Source organism: Lepus europaeus, unplaced genomic scaffold, assembly GCF_033115175.1.
Source record: "Lepus europaeus isolate LE1 unplaced genomic scaffold, mLepTim1.pri SCAFFOLD_3_1, whole genome shotgun sequence".
Lineage (NCBI taxonomy): Eukaryota > Metazoa > Chordata > Mammalia > Lagomorpha > Leporidae > Lepus > Lepus europaeus.
The window spans coordinates 14,936,182-14,958,955 of NW_026909276.1; the positions used below are offsets into that span (position 1 = coordinate 14,936,182).

Here is a 22,774-nt window from a genome sequence, read left to right on the forward strand (position 1 = left end):
TATTTACAGCGGTGGATAGAACGCGTCGGCGGCATGCTTCACCTGAAGACTGTAATGGCAACGTCATCCTAATAGGAGAGGACACTGCCCTTGCCATGGCTGTACCAGTAGTAAGTGTTCCTGGACTGGCCTTTGGAAATAACCGTGGACTGTGAAGGCTTGCATGTTTAGTGACCAAAACAATTAATCTTACTGCTACTGGACTGTTCAATATAGCTGAAGAATTGGATCTAGTTTGCTCAGGAGTGCTTTTAAACTGTGCAGCTATCAATTATTTACTGTTAAAAGTGTAAATCTGTACCTGGGGGATGTTGTTTTAACATTACTAACAATGTGTCATATATAGAGTCTGTCATTGATAAACTTAAGACTGAAATGCAACATATGTTTATTACTAACCCCCTAACATTTGGAGGGTTTCAATGGATTCATTGGTTATTAATGCTGGCTGGACCATTACTGCTTTTCCTACTTTGTATGGGGTGTTTTCTGTGTGTTCTGCATTTTATGCTGACTTCGCTACAGTCTGTATGGACTGACATTCATCATTTAAAACTTCGTACCAAACCTCCTTTGTAATAAAAAATAATTGATATTTGGCTGTATGTTTCATCTCTCACCTAATGTTGGGCTGGAATGGTACTCAGAGACGGGTAAGATGCTCAGCATCCTGTACCAACCTAAGACAGGGCTCTAGGCCAAGCTGCCAGAGTTACCGATGACGGGTAAGGACAGAGATGACTGAGGGCAACCTAAGACAGAGGCCATTCTCAATTAAATAAAAAAGGGGGAGATGTAGGCAGCCCATAAACAAGTCATAGACAAGTCAAGGTCAGTCTTGGCTTGTGGAATTCCTGGGAGGAAAAAAAGTCACCTATTCCCATGCTCCAGGAGAATGATCAAACAAGAACACTCCGCCAAAATTAACTATGTTATGATTGTGTTGTAGAAAGCCTGATAACTTGCTTGCCTGTGTTGTTCACTTCTGTGTTGCCTTGAGCTGCAGCTGGTTATGTATAAAATATCACTGAGACGCTGGAATAAACGAGCCTTGATCAGACTTTTGTCTTGGCTCCATTCTCTGCGCCCTTGTCCCTCTTTTCATTCCCACTCCCTCCTTCAGGTTCTGTTCGACAGGTGCGGCTGGCCCGCATCAGAGATAGAGAGAGAAGGTTGCAGGGAGAGATAGAGATCTTCCATCTGCTAGTTCACTCCCCAAATAGATGCAGTAACAGGGAGATGGGTCATAATGGAGCAGCTGGGACTCAATCCAATGCTTACATGAGATGCTGCATTATAGGTAGTGGCTCCATGTGTCAGCTACTTCATTTCTTCTTTCAAAGGAGTTCTCATCTCTAAGTGATTCAGAAAGATGTACCAAAGGACCTTTGAGGTGGTTATGATAAATTATCTCTTTTAAACTTTAACTTCCACAGAGAACACACAGAGAATTCCACAGTTTATAACTAAATTATAAACCAACACAACCTCATTCCTTGAGAGTGGCCTAACTCAGAGGAAATGTGTAATGAATACTAATCTCTGGGTAAAAAGAAATGATCATGTCCATAAAGAAGATTGCAGTATAGCTCAGCTGAACAGACAAAGGATAACATGATATTGTTAGTCAATAGCAACACAAAAATGTAATAAGTGATTATTTAAGATGCCTGATATTAAAATAATGCACTCAGATAATTTCATCATTACAGCCTCCATTTTGGACTACACCTTCAATACTATAAGTTTCTATATCACTAGCAGCAATGTGGGTCATGAAATATTGTTGCTGAGAGAGAGAAGACAAGAAGCAACTTTTAGCATCAGTGACTGGCACATTAGCAAGACAGAACTTCTGCAAGTAATTGAAATCCATAACTAACAGGTTTATTCAAAACTTCATTTTCTGTAACTGTGAAAGTGAAATTAAGAGAAGAGATTTGGGACAGAATTCTTAAAGATACGTGAAAGAAGGTTATTGAGTGGTACGTAACTTGGCAAACCCGCAGCAGTAGGTTTTATATAAAGAACAGATCACCCATAAACAGCTCACTTACACCATCAGAGTGCCCAATCTTGGTTTCCTTCTCTTCAGCTTCATCTTCATTATCAGTAATTTTATTCATGTTTTAGAATTTAGTTCAAATTGAAGGTATAATCAGAGGATATCACTACTCCTAATCTAGGTAACACTAGTGAGCAAAAATACAGTGGCTTCAATGGAAAAGGCTCCCACCTTTCAGTGTTATGCCAAACTTATTAAAGAACACAATACTGGCATTTTTACAATGATGGAGTAATAAAAGTCATTAGGGCAATTTATCAGGTTTATAATGCACATCAAGAAAAAGTACTGGCAGGGTGTGCAGGTAAAGAGCACAGTGTGCAAATTGTTGGACATTGTCAGGCAGAAGTGAGAAAATTAAGACAAACTATGCTGGGTAAAAATACATAGGAACAAAAAGATTTCAGCAGGCAATGTTAAGCAGAGAAGCACCACATGGAAGTATGGAATCATTGTTTATTTGTTGGATGCCCTATTCTGGGTTCACAGCTGGGAGGTAGAAATACACTTGGAGACACAGAGGTCCTTGATCCTCTTCATGATGACTTTTACCTAACCAAGACAGTATTCTCAGTCATTCTCACATGGAAGCAAGTGTCTTTGTGCCTTGACCTCAGCTGTGGGCTCTTTCAGTTATGCTTCCTCCACTGCTGGACTTAAGTATCCCACAAATGGAGCAGATTTTCTTCCCCAGCAGAGCAGCTGGGGACAACAGTGGGGAATCAGATGTCAATGATTGTAAAAATGTAATTGACCCTACAGAGCCCTCTAGTGGTGAATAGTCACATTCAAATGATTTTGACCCATGATATATCCCAATAAGGACCCCAGTAACACTCAGACCTCCCAGAGTTAATTAAACCAAAGATGCTCTCCAGTTAGCACACCTTCTCTTGCTTGTTATTGAGAGAGGCGCTTGCGGACTTAATCTAGGAGAGCTTCCTTGTCAAATGCTTTGACCCCCAACAGGAGAGTTCTTGCACACAGTAATCATAAGCCTCTCTCCCTGGTCCATGTCCTTGGATGCAATGTGGAAGGAAGGAAGGAAGGAAGGAAGGAAGGAAGGAAGGAAGGAAGGAAGGAAGGAAGGAAGGAAGGAGAAAGAAAAGAAAATTGCATTCTGGTGCAACTCATGGGTTTGCTGTAAATTTAGGTAAAGTGGGGGCCGGTGCTGTGCCATAGTCATTAAGCCTCTGCCTGTGGCACTGGTATCCCATACAGGTGCCAGTTCATATCTCAGCTGCTCCACTTCCAATCCAGCTCTGGGCTAATGACCTGAGGAAGCAGTGGTAGACAGTGCAAGTACTTGGACCCCTGTACCCATGTGTGAAGAAGCTCCTGGCTTTAGATTGGCCCAGCTCTGACCATTGTGTCCATTTGGGGAGTGAACTAGCAAATGGAAGACCTCTCTCTTGGTCTCTCCCCTTGTCTGTCTACGCCTGCTTGTCAAATAAATAAGTAACTATTTTAAAAAATTAGACAAAGTGAAATTTATCTGTGTAATTTCTGTTCTATAAAGTAAATCAGAAATTATAGACTAAGCGTAATTGGTTTTCAAATTTCCTATACATCAAAAATTTACCTCCTGCAGTATCACACAGTAAAATTTACTTTTTCAAAGAGGAACAAGTTTAACAAGAGCCTTCAAAGAGCTTTCTATGACAAGCCAAATTCACTGTTGCCAGAAAAAAATTTGTAAATTTTAGGAAGGCTGATTAGAGTAAATCAGATATGCCTTCTCCTAGCCACATGACTTTGTGAGATTAAGAAAGTGCTTTGTTTCAACCTTTTTCTATTGATGAATATTGTCACTTGAAATTTTTTTCTCTAAAATTAAATATTAATGACCAGTAATCAACCATCCAAATAAGTACATGATAATATACATTAATTATTTTTTATTCAGCACATCATAGTGACAAATGTAGAGTAGTAACACATTTATAGTCAGTTCTGGACTCTTTATTAAAAATAATTGTTTCTATGAGTCTGCTGTGTATCCCGCTTCCCATGTTGGATCTTTCTCTCCCTTTTTGATTCTATCAGTTAGTATACAATGGTAGTTTTTTCACTTTATGTTGCTATATGGGCAAACTGTTGAAATATTTACCTAATATGTACTAAACTGATCTTCTGTCTATAAAGAGAATTGAAAATGAATCTTTATGTGAATGGAAGGGGAAAGGGAGCGGGAAAGGGGAAGGTTGCGGGTGGGAGGGAAGTTATGGGAGGGGGGAAGCCATTGTAACCCATAAGCTGTACTTTGGATATTTATATTCATTAAATAAAAGTTTAAAAAAATTGTTTCATAGTATCTTTACACTTTGTGTTTCTGTGTGGATGCAAACTGATGAAATCTTTACTAATTATATACAAAATCGATCTTCTGTATATAAAGATAATTGGAAATGAAAAAAAAACCTGGTGTTAAATTGGAAATGGCATAGAAAATTAATCAATTTTTAAAAAAAATATTATGTAGGATCTCTGTCTTTAATGTGCTGTACACTGTTATTTAATGCTATAACTAGTACTCCAACCGTATTTTTTTCACTTTGTGTTGCTATATGGGGGCAAACTATTGAAATCTTTACTTAATATATACTAAAATGATCTTCTGTATATAAAGAGAATTGAAAATGAATCTTGATGTGAATGGAAGGGGAGAGGGAGCGGGAAAGGGGAGGGTTGCAGGTGGGAGGGAAGTTATGGGATGGGGGAAGCCATTGTAATCCATAAGCTGTACTTTGGAAATTTATATTCATTAAATAAAAGTTTAATAAATGAAAAAAATAATTGTTTCATTTTTTCTTGAATCTATTCTGCTTTGTTTCTATTTTTAAAAAAGATTTATTTATTTACTTATCTGAAAGTCAGACTTACAGAGGAATGAAAGGGGGAGATAGGGAGAGAGAGAGAGAGAGAGAGAGAGAGAGAGAGAGAGAGAGAGAGAGAGAGATCTTCCACCTGCTGGTTCACTCCCCAAATGACTACCATTGCTGGGATTGGGCCAGGCAAAAACCAGGAGCATTGAACTCCAACTGGTTCTTCCATATAGGTGGGAGGTGCCCAAGTACTTCAGCAATGTTCTGCTGCTTTCCTAGGCACATTAGTAGTGAACTGGATCAGAACTGAGACTTGAACCTGAGTTATCTGGGATGCCAGCATTGTGAGCAGCTGCGTAATCTGCACCAAATGCTGGCCTCTCTTCTTGATTCTTAAAGGAAGGACACAGTAATGTCTACCTAAAGAGATATGTACCAGACTTGAGTTTTACTATGGACAGATGACAGACACTGTAGATGTAGCTGAGTTTATGTCCAAGGGATATGACTCATTTAAGTTTCTTTTTTTTAAAAGATGTATTTTATTTACTTGAAAGACAGAGTTACAGAGAGAGGTAGAGCCAGAGCAAAAGAGAGAGAGAAAGAGAGTGAAGATGACTTTCTTTCCACTGGTTCTCTCCCCAGTAACTGCAATGGCCAGAGCTGAGCTGATCTGAGCCAGGAGCCAGGAGCCAGGAGCTTCTTCCAGGTGTCCCATATGAGTGCAGGGGCCCAAGGACTTGGGCCATCTTCCACTGCTTTCCCAGGCCATAGCAGAGAGCTGGATCAGAAGAGGAGCAGCCAAGACTCGAACTGGTGCCCATAAGGGATGCCAGTGCTGCAGGCTAGGGCTTTAACCTGTTGCATCATAGCACTGCCCCCATTTAGATTCTTCTAACAAATCCTGGTGTTAGCTTGCCTTGTAAATAGAGACAATTAATAACTTGCACAATAACCTTGGTAAATAACAGAGATATCTTTTGTTTATTTAGAAGGAGACTTTTTAAATTTTTTTATTTCATAAATGTGAATTTACAAAGTGCAACTTTTGTATTGTGGCTTCCCCGCAACCTCCCTCCCTCCCGTGGCCCTCCCCTCTCCCTCTCCCATCCCACCCTTTATCGAGTTTCATTTTCAATTACCTTCATATACTGAAGATCAACTTAGTATATATACTAAGCAAGGATTTCAACAGGCTGCATTCACAAAACTGCACAAGGTATAGGGTATTGTTCAACTAGTAGTGTTTTTAAGTTTCATAGTAAAACACATTAAGGACAGATATCCTACGTGGGGAGCATGTACCCAGTGACTCCCGTTGTTGATTTAACAATTGGCACTCTTATTTATGACGTCATCAATCACCCGAGACTCTTGCTATGAGCTGTCTAGGCTATGAAAGTTCCTTGAGTTCACCGACTCTGAACTTGTTTAGTCAAGGCCGTGTCACAGTGGAGGTTCCTTCCTCCCTTCAGAGAAAGGCGCCTCTCTCCTTGATGGCCTGTTCCTTCTGCTGGGGTCTTGTTCACCAGGGTCTTTCATTTAGATTGTTTTTTGCCACTGTGTCATGGCTTTCCATGCCTGTGAGACTCTCATGGACCTTTTAGCCAGATCCGAATGTCCCAAGGGTTGATTCTGAGGCAGGAGTGCTGTTTTGGGCGTTTGCCATTCTATGAGTCTGCTGTGTGTCCTGCTTCCCCTGCAGGATCATTCTCTCCCTTTTAATTCTATCCTTCATTGTTTGCTTACACTGGTCTAGAAGGAGACTTTTTAAAGTAATTACATAAAGAATATAAGGAGGGAATAGCATTTTTTTTGGACAGGCAGAGTGGACAGTGAGAGAGACAGAGACAGAGAGAAAGGTCTTCCTTTGCCATTGGTTCACCCTCCAATGGCTGCTGCGGCCGGTGCACTGTGCTGATCCAAAGCCAGGAGCCAGGTGCTTCTCCTGGTCTCCCATGGGGTGCAGGGCCAAGTACTTGGGCCATCCTCCACTGCACTCCTGGGCCACAGCAGAGAGCTGGACAGGAAGAGGGGCAACCAGGACAGAATCCAGCACCCTGACCAGGACTAGAACCCTGTGTGCCAGTGCCACAGGCAGAGGACTAGCTTATTGAGCCATGGCACTGGAGGGGCTAGCATTTACGCCACCATTTGTGAGAATGAAATCCTATATGGGTGCAAGTTCAAGTTCTGGCTGCTACACTTCTGATCCAGCTCCCTGATAACAGCCTGGGGAAACATCAGAGAATTGGTCAAGTGCTTGGGCTCCTTCATCCATGTGGGAGGCCTGGAAGAAGCTCTCGGCTTTGACCTAACCCAACCCCTGCCTTTGTAGCCATTTGGAGAGCGAACCAGCTGATGGAAAATCTGTCTTTCCCTCTTCTCTGTAACTTTGACTTTGTAATAAACAAATAAGTCTTTTATAAAATGATTATAAATAAAAATAAACTCTTTAGAAATAGGTGATTTCAGGAGGTCATCAATGCGGCTGAGGAGGTTATGTCCTACCTGCAATGCTGGCATCCTTTATCAGCACCTTTTCAAGTCCTGGATGTTCTACATCCTATTCAGCTCACAGCCAATGGCCTGGGAAAGCAGCTGAAATGACCCACATGATTGGGCTCTGCCATCCACATGGAAGGCCAGGATGAAGCTTCTTTCTCCTGGCTTTGGTTTTACCCAGCTCTGGACATTGCAGCCATCTGGGGAGCAAATCAGCAGATGGAAAGTCTCTTCGACTCTGTTTCTCCATCCTTACAAATCTGCCTTTCAAATGAGTACAATATATCTTTAAAAAGAGAAAAAATAGGTGATTTTATCCAATGTTAAAATGAATTCTTCAAAGTTTCTTCAAAGGTACTTTATTATTCTGTATTGTAGGAAATAGTTGAAAATATTTATACCCTTTTTATAGAGATTTTTAAAATTTATTTGAAAGAATTATAGAGATAGCTATAGAGATAGAGATATAGAGAAATATAGAGAAAGAGAGAGAGAGAGAGAGAGAGAGAGAGAGAGAGAGAGGTGAAAGACCTTCCATTTGTTGGTTCATATCCCAAATGGCCACAATGGCCAGGGCTGGGCTGATCCAAATCCAGAAGCCAGGAGCTCCTTCTGGGTTGCCCACATAGGTGCAGGATCCCAAATACTTGGACCATCTGGGACTTGAACTGGTAGCCATATGGGATGCCAGCACCATAGTTGCTGGCTTTACCCACTATTTCCACAGTGCTGGCCCTCAATTATTTTAAAATGAATACAAAATAAGTTGCATATTCTACTTACAATCAAATAGATTAATAATAAGTACATTTGTTTTAGGAACCTCTAATACTTTCAATCATTATACCAATTTAAAAATCTTAGTACATCAGCTTGAACAGATATAGAGATCCAGGTTGGGTAGATTTTTCTCTTCTGTGGAATTAACATACATATATTATATAATCCTAATGATTTTTAGTTCTTTAAGCTTTATATAAAAGCACTCAAAATTTCATGGTTATAAAATTAAATGATAATGTATATTGCCCACGGACCTTTTGAAATAACTTCTTATAAAATATAGGGGCTGGCACTGGCATAGCAAGTAAAGCCACCACCTGCAGTGCCAGCACCCCATATGGGCACTGATTTGAGACCCAGCTGCTCCACTTCTGATCCAGTTCTCTGCTATGGCCTGGGAAAGCAGTGAAAGATGGTCCAAGTCCTTGGGCCACTGCACCCACATGGGAGACCTGGAAGAAGCTCCTGGCTCCTGGGTTCAGATTGGCACAGCTCTGGTTCATTGTGGCCAATTGGGGAGTGAACCAGTGGATGGAAGACCTCTCTCTCTCTTTTTCTCCTCTTTCAGTGTAAATGTGACTTTCAAATAAATGTCTTTTTTAAAAAGAAATATTATATACAATTAGTATGCATACAGGCCACAATCTAATACCCCTGAATAGCAGCAAGTTACAGCAAAATACAGAGTGAAGGAGTCTGGAGAAATCAACTTAGCTTCATTTGATATTTCAGGTGAAACTCAGTCCTGTATTAATAATCATTATGAGCTACAACTTCTTGTATGTCATGTTAGTGTGTGAGATTTTGTAAACTAGTTATGCTAGGTCATATTGTAGATCTGTCAGATTTCAGAGAAATCTCTATACTGCCTCTAGTAACGGTTGCAATAGTTTACATTCCCACCAAAAGTGTACTAAGGAACTTTTCCCCCTACATCCTCACCTGCATTTATTGCTTCATAATTTTTTTGTATGAGAGCCATTCTAACTCTGGTAAGGTGTAACCTCATTGTGGTTTTTATTTGCATTTCCTGGCCAAGAGCTTGGAGCTTCTTCTGGGTCTCCCACATGGGTGCAGGGACCCAAGGACTTGTGCCATCTTCTACTGCTATCCCAGGCCATAGCCAAGAGCTGCTTCAGAAGTGGAGCAGCTAGGACTTGAACTGGCACTCATATGGGATGCCAGCACTTCAAGTCAGATCTGTAACCTGCTGCACCACAGATCGGTGCAGCTTTGGCCATTGCAGCCATCTGGGGAGTGATCCATCAGATGGAAGATCTCTCTGTTTCTACCTCTCTCTAACTTTGTCTTTCAAATAAATAAAATAAAGCTTAAAAAAAAGAATAACTAAAAAAAAGGTATGGTTATCTCAATAGATGCAGGAACCATTTGATAAAATACAACACTCTCTCACTATGAATAAATAAACAGTTTTCATTCTTCTATTTGTTATTGTGATGTGTCACATTTGTTAATTTGCATATGTTGAACCATTCCTGCATACCAGAGATACCACTTGGTCCAAGTGAACAATCATATTTTGTTCATCTGTGATACTGGTTTATAATTCTTTTTGTTGTATGTTTTTCTGGTTTTTGAATTAAGTCATAGAAGCAGTATGGGAGAATTTCCTCCATCTCAGTTGTTTGAAATAGATTGAGAAGAATTGGAATTAGTTTTTCTGTAAAAGTTTGGCAGAGCTCAGTATATAACCATCCAGTCCTGGGCTTTTTCTATGTGGGGAGGGTCTTTATTTCTTATTCAGTCTCCATCTTCGTTATTGTTTTGTTTAGGTTTTCAGTGCCTTCATGCATCAATGTTTGGTAGTTTGTGCTTATCTAGGAATCCATTTCTTCTAAATTTCCCTATTTTTTGGCATATAGCTTTTTTCATAATTTCTGATGAATTTTATTTCTGTGGTATCTAACATTTCCTTTTTTATTTCTGAATTTATTAATATGTGTCATCTCCACTGTTTTATTGTAATTAGTTAGTCCTGTGGTGTATCAATTTTAATTTTTTCAAAAATAATTGCTCTTCATTTCACTGATCTTTTGTTTCTTTTTTGTTTCAATTTTATTTCTTCTTTAATTTTAAGAATTTCTTTCCTCATACTAACTTGTGATTTGGTTTATTGTTTTTCTAGGTTTTGAATGGATTGTTAGATCATTTGTTTAATCCTTTTCCAATTTTGAGGTAAGCACTAACTGCTATAAACTTAACTCTCAGAATTGCTTTTGCTGTATATTATAAGTTTTGGTATGTATTTTGTCATTTTCATTTCTTTCCTGTAATTTTTTATTTACTTTTTGATTTCTTCTATGACCCACTATTCATTCAGGAGCAGGCTGTTCAGACTCCATATGCTTGCATGCTTTCTAGAGTTTCTTATGTTCTTAATTTTCAGATTCATTCCATTGTGGTCAGAAAAGATATGTGGTATGATTTCATTTTCTTTTTATTTGCTGAGATTTGCTTTATGGCCTAACATATGATCTGTCCTAGAAGGAGTTCCATGCACTGGTGATAAGAATGTGTATTCTGCAACTATGGGATGAAATGTTCTGTATATGTCAATTCTGTCATTTTGGTCCATAGTGTAGATTAGTTGTCTTCTTTGATTTTTCTTTGTCTAGTTGTCCTGTGTATTGATGAAACTGTGATATTGCTGTCAACCATTACCATTGAATTGAAGTCAATGTTTCTGATAAGATCCATTAACCTTTGTTTTAAATAAGCAGGCACTGGGGCTGGAACTGTGGCAAAGCAGGTTAAGCATTCCATATGGGCACTGGTTTGAGACCTCACTGTTCCACTTCTGATCCAGCTCTCTGCTGTGGCCTGGGAAAGCAGTAGAAGGTGGTCATAGTCCTTGGGCCCCTGCATCCATGTGGGAGACCCAGAAGAAGCTCTTGCCTGCTGGCTTCTGATTGGCTCAGCTCTGGCCACTGGCTATTTGAAGAGTGAACCAGCAAATGAAAGACCTTTCTCTCTCTCTCTCTCTCTCTCTCTGTAGCTCTGCTTTTCAAATAAATAAATGAATCTTTAAAAAAAATGAAAAGCAATCATGCACCTGGCATTGGGTACATATACATTTACCATAGTTACATCTTTCTGTTGGATTGATCCCTTCAGTAATACAAAATTCCTTTTCTTTGTCTTGTTTAATAGTTTTTACTTTAAAGTCTGTTTTGCATGATATTATCATGGCTAATATTTCTCTTTTTTACTTTTTGTTATCATGGAATATCATTTTCCATCCTTTAACTTTCGAAGTCTGTATGTGTCTTTGTAGCAGAGATGTGTTTATTACAGGCAGTAAAAAAATGGATCTTGTGTTTTAATACATTCAGCTAGTCTGTGTTTTTTTTTTAGATTTATCCATCCATTTGAAAGTCAGAGTTACACAGGAGAGAAGGAGAGGCAGAGAGAGAGAGGTCTTCCATCTGCTGGTTCACTCCCCAATTGGCCGCAATGGCTGGAGCTGTGCCAATCCAAACCCAGGGACCAGAAGCTTCTTCAGGTCTTCCTCACAAGTGCAGGGGCCCAAGGACTTGGGCCATCTTCTACTGCTTTCTCAGGCCATAGCAGAGAGCTGGATTGGAAGTGGAGCAGCTGGGACTTGAACCAGTGCCCATATGGGATGCCAGCACTGCAGGCAGCAGCTTTACTTACTACACCACAGTGCCAGCCTCTTGATTTATTTTATTGTTTTTCTTTTGGGAACTTCATGCCAGAAGGCCAGACCATGGGCCCTCCCTGATTACAGCATGTGGAGTTTGAATGAGAGTTATATTCCAGGCAAATCTTCCTCTTTGGTATCTACGATGTCCCTGCTGCCACCTGAAATCCTGTCACAGCCTTCCTCACCACCTGTCCTTGCCACATTGGACATCCTGGCACTGACCCTGCCATCCCTGCCACAATGTTACTTCCCACCACTACTTGGGTTGACTACATTCTATATCAGAGTAGCTGGGCTTGAGTCCAGGCTCTATTTCCAACTCTACTTTTGACCAGTGCATACCCTGGGAGGCAGCAGGTATGTGGTCCCTGCATCCACATGGGAAACCTAAATTCAATTCTAGATTCCTGGCTTCAGTCTACTTTGCCCCAAGTGTTGTGAGCACTTCAGAATTGGATCAGCAGATGGAAGACTTATTCTATCTCTCTCATATTAATTTAAAATATTTGGAAATGCAAGGGACATAAAGGTCATTGAAATTTGAAATTTGACATGTAAAAAAGCTATAGAATTTTGGCATAGAAAAACCAAAATAATGTTTTTATCTGGTTTTGTCCCTATACATATTCTCTCCTTCATGTGACTATAATTTTATTTTTATATATCACATTAACACATGATATGCAGTTTTGCTACATTCCTTTTCCATTTTCTTTTTAAAATTTTATTGGTTTATTTATTTACTTGAAAGACAGTGTGACATAGAGGGAGAGATGGAGAGAGAAATCATCCTTATTTTTGTCAATTTAAATAATTATGGGACAGATTTTCTGTATGTGGGATCATTGCATCAAAACATAATGAACAGAGAGTTTCCTAAAAATCTTCATGTTCACTTCCACAGAAGCTGTGACAATTTGAATTCCACACAGAAATCTGTGAGGGAGCTAATTCCTCATGAAAACATTTTCAATTTGGGGGACTTTTGCTCCTGCGTTAGGTGACAAGTGTATATCTCTATAGTTTTCCAAAAATACCAAATTTATGCACCATTTAGCTTATGCCTTATTTTTAGCACTTGTGTAAATATAATTTATGATAATGAAATGTATCCCTTCAAAGTACAATGTTGGGTGAGTTTTAATAAATATAAACATTAGTGTAACCACCACACTTGAGATTTCTAATAATTCCATCATTCCAGAAAGCTCCCTTTGGATTCACTCCCTCAAATAGCCCTTATCTAAGACAACCACCTTACCACATTTTGTCCAGGATGGTGTTTTTAACATTTTTCAATGATGAGAATATCTGTGGTTCTATAAATTTACTCTAGGTGATACAAAATTTTAATCCCTAATTAATGACCCTTATGAATAGATCTTTGGTGAAATTCTTGTAAAAATATTGGTGTGTGTGTGTGTGTGTGTGTTTTTTTTTCCTCTGGGGAAAATACATAGAAGTGCAGTTGATAACTCATGTAATACGTGTTTTAATTGTGTAAATTTGTCAAGCCACCAAATGTTCCATTTATATTCTGAACAGCAATATATGAAAGGTTCAGTGATTCCACATCCTAACCAATGTTTGGTATCCTCAGTGTTCTTAAATTTAGTCAGTCTGCTGGTATTTAGTGATATGTGAAAGTGTTTTAATTTGAACTTCCATTAATAGGACTTATGTTGAGTTTCTTTTCTTGACACTAGTAGGCATACACAAAGCTCCTTTAAAACATCTTTTGAAGTATTTTTCATGTATCCTAGGACTTACTGTTTTATTATTATTGAATTATTAGAGTTCTTCATATGTCCGATTTAAAAAAGTTTGGCTTGGCTGTGGGCATTTCATGTAGCAAGTAAGATGCTGCTTGGGATACTTACATTCATATCCGAATGCCTGCTTGCAACTTTTGGCTGCACTTTGGATCCTACTATCCATACAGGAGCTTGGAATGAGACCAGGGCTATGATTTTTAATTAGGCACTGTGAGGCTGTTACAATCATTTGGGGAATGAAGCAGCATAGGGAAGATGTTCTTCTGTCACTGTATCTCCCTCTCCATTCCTCTCTTTTTAAAAAGATTTATTGGCTGGCACCACGGCTCACTAGGCTAATCCTCCACCTTGCGGCGCCGGCACACCAGGTTCTAGTCCTGGTTGGGGCACCGATCCTGTCCCAGTTGCCCCTCTTCCAGGCCAGCTCTCTGCTGTGGCCTGGGAGTGCAGTGGAGGATGGCCCAAAGTCCTTGGGCCCTGCACCCCATGGGAGACCAGAATAAGCACCTGGCTCCTGCCATCGGATCAGCACGGTGCACCGGCCACAGCGCGCCTACCGCGGCAGCCATTGGAGGGTGAACCAGCGGCAAAAAGGAAGACCTTTCTCTCTGTCTATCTCTCACTGTCCACTCTGCCTGTCAAAAAAAAAAAGGTTTATTTATTTTTTTGGAAGGCAGAATTACAGAGAAGCAGAGACAGAGGCAGAGACAGAGAAATCTCCCATCTGCTGGTTCATTCCCCAAATGGCCGCAAAGGCTGGAGCTGGGTCACTGAAGCTTTAACTAACCTTTAACACTTTGATTACATGAGTGCATTAGTTAAATATCAGCAAATGAAATCAGGTCAGTTTTTGGACTCTAGTAATCATATATTTGAAAAACAGAGTTCCAGAGAGAGAAGGAGACACCCTCCACAAACACACAGGAGAGAGAGGGAGAGAGAGAGAGACATCTTCCACATGCTGATTTACTCCCCAAATGGCCACAACAGCCAGGGCTGGGTCAGGCTGAAGCCAGGGGTCAGGAGGTTCTTCTGGGTCTCTGATGTGGATGCAGAGGCCCAAGCACTTGGGCCATATTCCACAGCTATCCTAAGTGCATTAGCAGAGAGCTGGATTGGAAGTGGAGTAGCCAGAACATGAACTGGCACCCTTATGGGATGTCAGCACCACAGGCAGCAGCTTTATGCACTATGCCAAAATGTCATTCTCCCATTTTAACTCTTGGTATGAGGTAGTTGAAAATCACAATATTTGATCTTTCTTAAAATTAGCTTTACTCTTTTATGTCCTTTTCATTTTAAAGTATGTTTTTCAATTAGAAGGTGATTTTTCATGAGGACACACACACACAGAGTTGTTGGAATTGTAATGGCATTTCTTCATATTTTAAAATAAATTTGGGGAAATTCATGTCTTGAATTACTGAATTTTCTTAGCTTTATTTGTCTGAAAGTCAGGGTGACAGAGGGAAAAATAGAAATGAATCTTCTATCTGTAATTTTAATCTCCAAATACTTGTAATAGACAGAGCTATGTGAAGCCAAAAACAAAACAAAGATAAAAACAAATCAAAACTCAAAAACACAATAATCTATCTAGGTCTGCCACATGAGTGGCAGGGGCCCAAGCACTCAGTATATCATTTCTGTCCCCCAGACACAGTAGTAGAGAGTTATATCAGATGTGGAGGTGGGATTTGATCAGAAGTAGACTAATATGGGACATTAGCACCCCAAATGGCAACTTAACCCACTGCATGACAATGACCACACCGACATTGAGTTTTATAGTCAATGCAGGTATTATGACTTTCCACTTCATTTGGATCTTCTTTATATACTATCATGAATATTTTGTTTTTCATAGCATGGGGTATTACATAATATTTGTTATTTGTTCCCAAGTAATTTATATTTTTAATGGTTTTGTAAATAGTTTTATTTCATTTAATTTGTTTGTTCTTAAAACATATTTCATTGAATTTTGCATGCTCACCTTCCTTGCTGGGGTTTCTTCTAGTACATTCAGTTTATTTGATATTTTCCAAATATTCTCTTATTATCATTCAAAAATCTTTTGAGAAAAAATCATTTAAATTCCAAATATTAATGTGTCCTTATTTTCAAACTATTTTTCTATTGTAATCTGTTTTATATTTCATTTTTATTCTGCTGTGATCTCTATGTATTTGGTTGTGCAAATATGGGGTTGTTTTCAAATTATTTATTTTTAATTTTAAATTGTGATAAAAATGTATAATATCTATGAATAAACATAAAAATTGTGTATCTATTTATGGGACAGCATGTGCTATTTTGAAACATGCATACATTGCATAACATTCAAATCAGGGTAAACAAATCTATCTCCTCAAACATATTATTTGTTTTTTTTTAAAGATTTACTTATTTATTTGAAAGGCATATTTACAGAGAGATAGAGAGAGAGAGAGAGAGAGAGAGAGAGAGAGAGAGAGAGAGAAAGTTTTCCACTGCTGGTTCATTCCCCAAATGGCCAAATTGGCCAGAGCTGGGCCAATCCAAAGCCAAAAGCCTGGAAATTCTTCTGAATCTTCCATGTGGATACAGGGGCCCATGGACTTAGGGCATCATCTACTGCTTTCCCAAGGAATAGCAGAGAGCTGGATCAGAAGTGGGATAGCTGGGACTTAAACTGGCACCCATATGGATGCTAGTACTGCAGGCAGTGGCTTTACCTGCTACGCCACAGCATCATCCCCAAATACATCATATCTTATGGTGAAAATACCCTAAATTATTTCTATTAATTTTCATTTGTTTTAAAATTTCTTATGGTAGGGGAAAGGGAGCGGGAGGGGGGAGGGTTGCGGGCAGGAGGGAAGTTATGGGAGGGGGGAAGCCATTGTAACCCATAAGCTATACTTTGGAAATTTATATTCATTAAATAAAAGTTTAATAAAAAAATTTCTTATGGTAAACAAATTTCATTTATTTCATAAATGCAGATTTAGGAGCATAATATCTAAATAAACATTTGACATTTACTTAAAATAAAATAAGCATTATCATTATGTATTGTCACTCTACTATGCAATGCAACAACAGAGCTTTCATCCCCAATGTGTAGTGTAGGATTTTACTATCACTTGTACCATTTACATTTCCCTATCCTCTCTCACCATAGTCACTTCAGACTCTGGTAACTATCCAAATACCCTGACTTCTGAGATCAGCTTTATTATATTTCACATATGAGTAGAATTTTGTGACTTATTTTTCTGTTCCTACCATACTACCTAGATCCCCCTAGTAACAGGTGTGTTTCCTAATAGGGCTTCAGACTGCCAACTCCCACGTACCTCCCCATGATGGCCCCTGGAGTATGCTGGGAAAACCGGGAGGCACGTGCTGCAACTCTGATGGAAGTCTCATTCAAGAGGTGACAGTGACAATGAGTTTTGTACATTGAGCATGAATCAGCAAGGCCCTGCTAGAGTGGTAGAACATACACACCCACAGGATACTCATGGACTTATTTTATCCACATGCACAGTGGCACAACCATGAACTACACAGGGGAATGCAGTCCAGGGTGGGGAAAGCAAGAAACAACTGGAGTAGAGCAGGAGCTAGTTTGTCAACCTACAGAAAACTGACCAGTCTCTTGCTGCCTCTGCAGGGCCAGAAGAGAACAGGAGGAGAGTAGGACTTGGAGAGATGGGGCTGCTCTTTGTGACAGGGATGCCTGCCACTCTGAGTCAGGGTCCTCCCAGTGTGCAGATATCCTAGGTACTCTCAACATCAGCCTTAGTGTTGGGTACATGAGTGTCAGGAAAAGTAAGAGTGATCCACCCCTTAACCCCTCACCTGCATCAAGAAAAGTGTCCCTGTTCTTCATACAGATTGTACAGCTCAAGATCCCAGGCAGGCCGTGCTCAGTTACACTCTCCCCTTTCCACCATTCCAGGAGGACTCCCTGGAGCCCAATGTTGACAGCACGAGGGAGATGGGGCAGTACTAGAGCAGAAGGCATCAGATTGGATCAGCAGGGCTGGTGTGAAGACTCTTATGTGGAGGAGGTTTTACCATTGTATTACTCAGTTTTTATTGAAGGAATGGAAGCAGAGTATGGGAACTTTAGGAAGATGTAGTAGGTTTGTGTGGGGCCTCACTGCAAAAATTTTGATTCAAAATTAAAAGGGCTTAAAAAGCTGTTACAAAATATAATTGCATTGGGGGAAGGAGGATGGGTTTGAGGTAGAGGCTTGCAGGAACCTGGGACCTTGTATAGCAAGTGTAGAAGGCACTGGTATAGCTGGTCACATGGAATACCTACTGCAGATCTTACTTTTTGCCCGTTTCCTAGAGAGACCCCAAGATCTATCCCTGGAGATTTTGGTTATTCAGTGTGTTGAGGAGGCTGACTTTGGCCCTAGTATCTGTGGAGTGTACCATTGTGACAGGGCTGGTTCCATGATGTCACTGTTGCCTAGCACCCCTCTATGTTCTACTGCAGTTAGAGGCTTACTGACTTGGAGTTGTTTTTTTTTTAATTTAGGAAGCTCATTCATCACAGGAGAACACAGGTGGCTGGGACCTGCTTTCTTCATTTCCTGCTGAGTTGGGGACAGTCCCTACAAGGTATGTGGCCCTGACTTCTCCTGGCTAATGAGGAAGGTGATATTTGCTATACTCCCAGTGGTGTCCACTGTATACTGCATATGAATATAGTTGTTTCTGACCCTGTGGGATGGGTGCAAATTTCCCTTTGATATGGATCTGTGGAGGGACATAAATCCCTAGGGAGCCATTATAGTCAACAGTGATCTCAGAGCTGTGGGTGCACCAGACTCAGAGACTTCATGACCTATAATGTGATGGGAATGGCCCTTTATGATGGAAAATGTGGCTGCTGGAGGATACTCATAACCCAATCTGTGTGAGGAGCAGTCTTCCTGTGTGTCAAAGAAGTTGGACAAAGACCCTAAGTCTGATGCTCCCTCTGTCCCTGTACTTCAAAGAAGTCACCTTTCTGGAAACTAGACTCCAGGTGTCATACATCTGTCTGTGGACCTGAATCTTCCTTTGATGAAATGGACAAGAGCTCTGTGAGGGGTAGTTCCCTGCAGTTATCCAGTATTGTTTTATGTACATGTTTTTGTCTTGTAGCTTCTAGCAGATGTGGGCCCTGAAGGTGCAGTAGGCAAAAGGGTGAGCAGACACCATGGCCAAGGATGAGCAGTTACAGACCTGGATACTCCACAAAGGAGGAAGAATCCAACCTTGTTCTGTGCCTGTGGTCACATGGCCCTGGGATCCCTCAGGACAGACAGGCTGCCCTGCTGCCCCTAGACTCCAAGTGCCTCTGGTCATTCACCTGAGTCTCCTTGTTGGTTGCAGCATTACAAAGGAGGGAAGCAGGTGGGGCCTAGGGAGGAGAAGGATGCGAGCTGCTGCCTAGTCATAGATGGGTTGGGGGTCCTGCAGTGAGTCATTGGTCTGCATCTCATCCTAGTTGTGAGACCATTTTTAGAAACACCTGCCTTGAGATAAGACAGGTCTCCATAGGGTTGGGACCCTGTTTCTGGCTGCCATCACAGTGCTCATCCTGGTGAACATTAGATTAGAGCTGACTGACCCGGTGAGTGATCCAGGGTAACTGGCAGGGATGGAGCTGGATGTGAGGTAGTTGTGGTTTATGCAGTGCTGAGGCCTCTTCTGCACAAGGGGAGGGCCATTCTGAGGTCTCACTCTGTGCCTGATTGAGCTTGCCTTTTTCTGCACCATTATATAGGTTGTGTCCCAGGGTTAAAGACATCTATTCCTTAATTGTGGCCAATGGTCAGAAAGGAGCCAGTGGGTCCCTGAGTCTCAGGGGGTCAGGCTAAAATCTCTTAAAGAAGGCCCAAGGGGAGCCTTCATTCACTAAATGTTTATTTTCTTGTGGGTAAAATTAGACCTGCTTCCATTAAGATATATTTATATTTATTTACTTTGATTTGTTGTCTATATTCTTCCTTGAATTTCTATTTGATAATTCGGTAGTAACTTTCTGTTTAAATGTCTGTCTCTTCAAATTATTGTCTAAATCTAGAAAGAATTGTCACCTCTCATTGTGTTTTATTTTTAGAAATTCTTCATGCTAATTTTCCCCATGAACTTTAAAATCACCTTCTAGAAAATACACACCACAGATGACAATCACCCTCTTCTCATGAGTGATTGAGCATGCAAAAAGCAGGAAAGATTAATTCACTAAATGTCCCTCAGTGTCCTAATCATCTCCATTTTGCTTTAAAATCATCAGAAGCAATTCCAGCATTACGAGCCAACTCCTTCAGAGCAGCTCTGTACCCTTTGCTTTCAATGATTTCCCACCTGGCAGATGCTGTGGCCTATTTTCACCTTGCAGCCTTACACAGTCACACAAACCAGTTCCTTACTGTCAACATCCTTCTATGCACCACACACATACACACACACACACGCAGTGGCTCTGTTCTTCTGTTCCTCTCTTCCTTCAAACTTTTCCGTTTCCCTTTTTTTTTAAATTTTGTCTGGCATTAATATTTTACCATTTGCTTACATAGATTTTCTGCTGCTGCTTCATTTTGTTCTTTCTTCATTTATTTCTTGCTTCATTTTATATCTTTCTTTCCATCATAGTTTTTCATTATTGTTTCTATTTATGAAGAGTAGTGTTTGAAAAATATTCATATTCAACCAGCAAAACTATTTGTTTATAGTTCTTTTAGAATTTCAAGTATATCAGCATACTATCTAAAACATATAATTTTGTCTCATTTTTCACTGTTACATAACTTTCTATTTGTCATATTACCTACCACCTTCAATACAATATAACCATGTTTCCTCTTGATATTAAAAGGATACTTTCCAGGGGCCACTTCCTACAATGCCAGCATCCCACATGGGTGCCAGTTAGTGAGCCAGCTGCTCCATTTCTGATCCACCTTCCTGCTAGTTGCCTGGGAAAATCAGCAGGATATGGCCTAAGTAATTTGATCCCTGCTACCCACATGAGAATGTAAAGAAGCTCCTGGCTCCTGGTTTTGGCCTTGCACAGCACTGGCAGTTGTGGCCACCTGTGTAGTGACCAGCACATGGAAGATCCTTATCTCTGTGTCTTCCTCTCTCTCCTTCTCTCCCTGTAACTGACTTCTAAATAAATAAATGAATCTTTTTAAAAGGGCAGTTTCCAAAGAGTTTTTTATTCACATATTCATTTTTCATTTGAGAAGCAGGAATCTTGCATTCACTGGCTCACTGCCAATGATGGGCCAGGACAGAGCCAAGAGTCAGGGAATTGATCTGGGTCTCTGAGTTGGCAGGGACACAAGTGCCAGAGTCATCTGCTGCTTCCCATGTTGTGCATTAGCAGAAAGCTGGAGTGAGATGCAGAACTGTGACTCAAAGCCACGCACTCTGATATGGGATGCAGAGTTCCCAAAGCAGTTCCCCACTGTACCCTGAAAGGAATAATTTCCAATTTTTCATGTGATATAAAGTAACAATTTTCATCATGTTTTGTCTTCATTTTTCTATCTTTCCCAAATCATCACTGTGACTGAAAATGCCATTGATCTATAAGGGGTTTGAAAATATGTTTCAAGGGTGGTTGTTTTGAAGTAGCTGTTTAAACCTCCATAGCAGAGACTGAAATCCCATATCAGAGGGCCTGGTGTAAGTCCCACTAATTGTGGCCTTCTGATCCAGCTTCTCTCTAATGTCCCTAGGAAGCAGAAGGTGATAGCATGTATGTTTAGGTTCCTACCACCTCCCTGGGAAACTGGGATGGAGTTCTTGGCTCCTGGCTTTGTTCTGGTTTAATCCTAACTGTTGTGGGAATTTGGAGTGAGAATTTCATTCTCTCTCTCTCAAATAATTAAAATATTTGGAAATGCAAAGGCTATAAAATACAGAAATTTGTCATAGAAACAAAAGCCATAGGATTTTGACATAGAAAAAAATACAAAATAATACATTTATCTGATTTTGTCCCTTTGCCATATTCTCTCCTTCAGGTGAGTAACTATGTTAATTAAAAATAAAAAGGCCTTAAAAGTTGTTGTAAAATGTAAGTGCATTGGAGGAAGAGGATGGGCAGAAAGTAGAGACCCAGGAACATGGGGTCTTGTATAGCAGGGCCTTGTCTAGATAGAGAGCAGTGCATACCTGGTCACATGGAATACCTGTCCCAGATCATTGCCTGTGCCCTGGGGAGGCCTCAAGAAGCCCACCTCTGGAGATTTTTATTATTCAGTGGGTTGAGGAGGCTGGCCCTGGCCCTCCTGTACATAGAGTGCACCATTGTGACAGAGCTGGTTCTATGAAGTCACTGTTGTCCAGCACCCCTCCATGTTCCACTGCAGTTAGAGGCCACTGATTTTTAGATAACTCACTATTGACTTGGAGTTTGTTTTTCTGGTTAGCAGGTTCATTCAGCACAAGTGGATAAATTCAGGGTCCAGGTGAGTGGGACCTGCTCTCTTTGTCTCCTTCTGAGTTGGGGATATTCACACTGAGGTGGGTGGCCCTGATTTCTCCTGGCTTCTGCAGAAAGTGATGTTGGCTGTGCCCTTAGTGGTGCCAAATATATGCTGAATATGTATACAGTTGTTTCTCTCCCTGTAAGGTGGGAGCAGATTTCCCCTTGATATGATCTGTGGAGGGATATAATGACTATGGTGAAATTATTCAGGTTTCCAAAGCCTGGTGTGTTTTCTTGGTGTAGTGTGAAGGAATCATTACAATATAAGATGGAGGTGTTTTTTAACTTGATGCAAGCTTCCAACACATCTTTATGTTGGTTTACCTTGTGGATGTGCAGGTGTGTGACTGTGTTATGTTCCCATTTGTCCTGAAATCTTCAGTAAGTTCTTGGTAATTGTAAAACCTGCTACAAGGTGTTTTGTGGGAAGTTAGAAGGTGAACTACAATTATTTAGGTGACTGGGAGAGCTTTGAAACTTCCTATCTGAGACAAGCTGTGGTTATCCTGAAAATGATCTAGGAAACTGAGGGACGACCATATACCCATGGGAGAAACTGAGCAGTAATGTGGCAGTGCCTTAGGATTTTGTGTCCCAAGTCAGTGTTGTAAAGGGGAAAAAACAGGAATCAGAAGATCTCCT

At 40.4% G+C, this 22,774-nt stretch overlaps 1 pseudogene; it reads left to right on the top strand.

Annotated features, from left to right (window-relative positions):
• The first annotated feature begins 1,666 nt into the window (after positions 1-1,666).
• Positions 1,667-2,847, top strand: LOC133755243 (BRISC complex subunit Abraxas 2-like; annotated as a pseudogene).
• Positions 2,848-22,774: the final 19,927 nt, after the last annotated feature.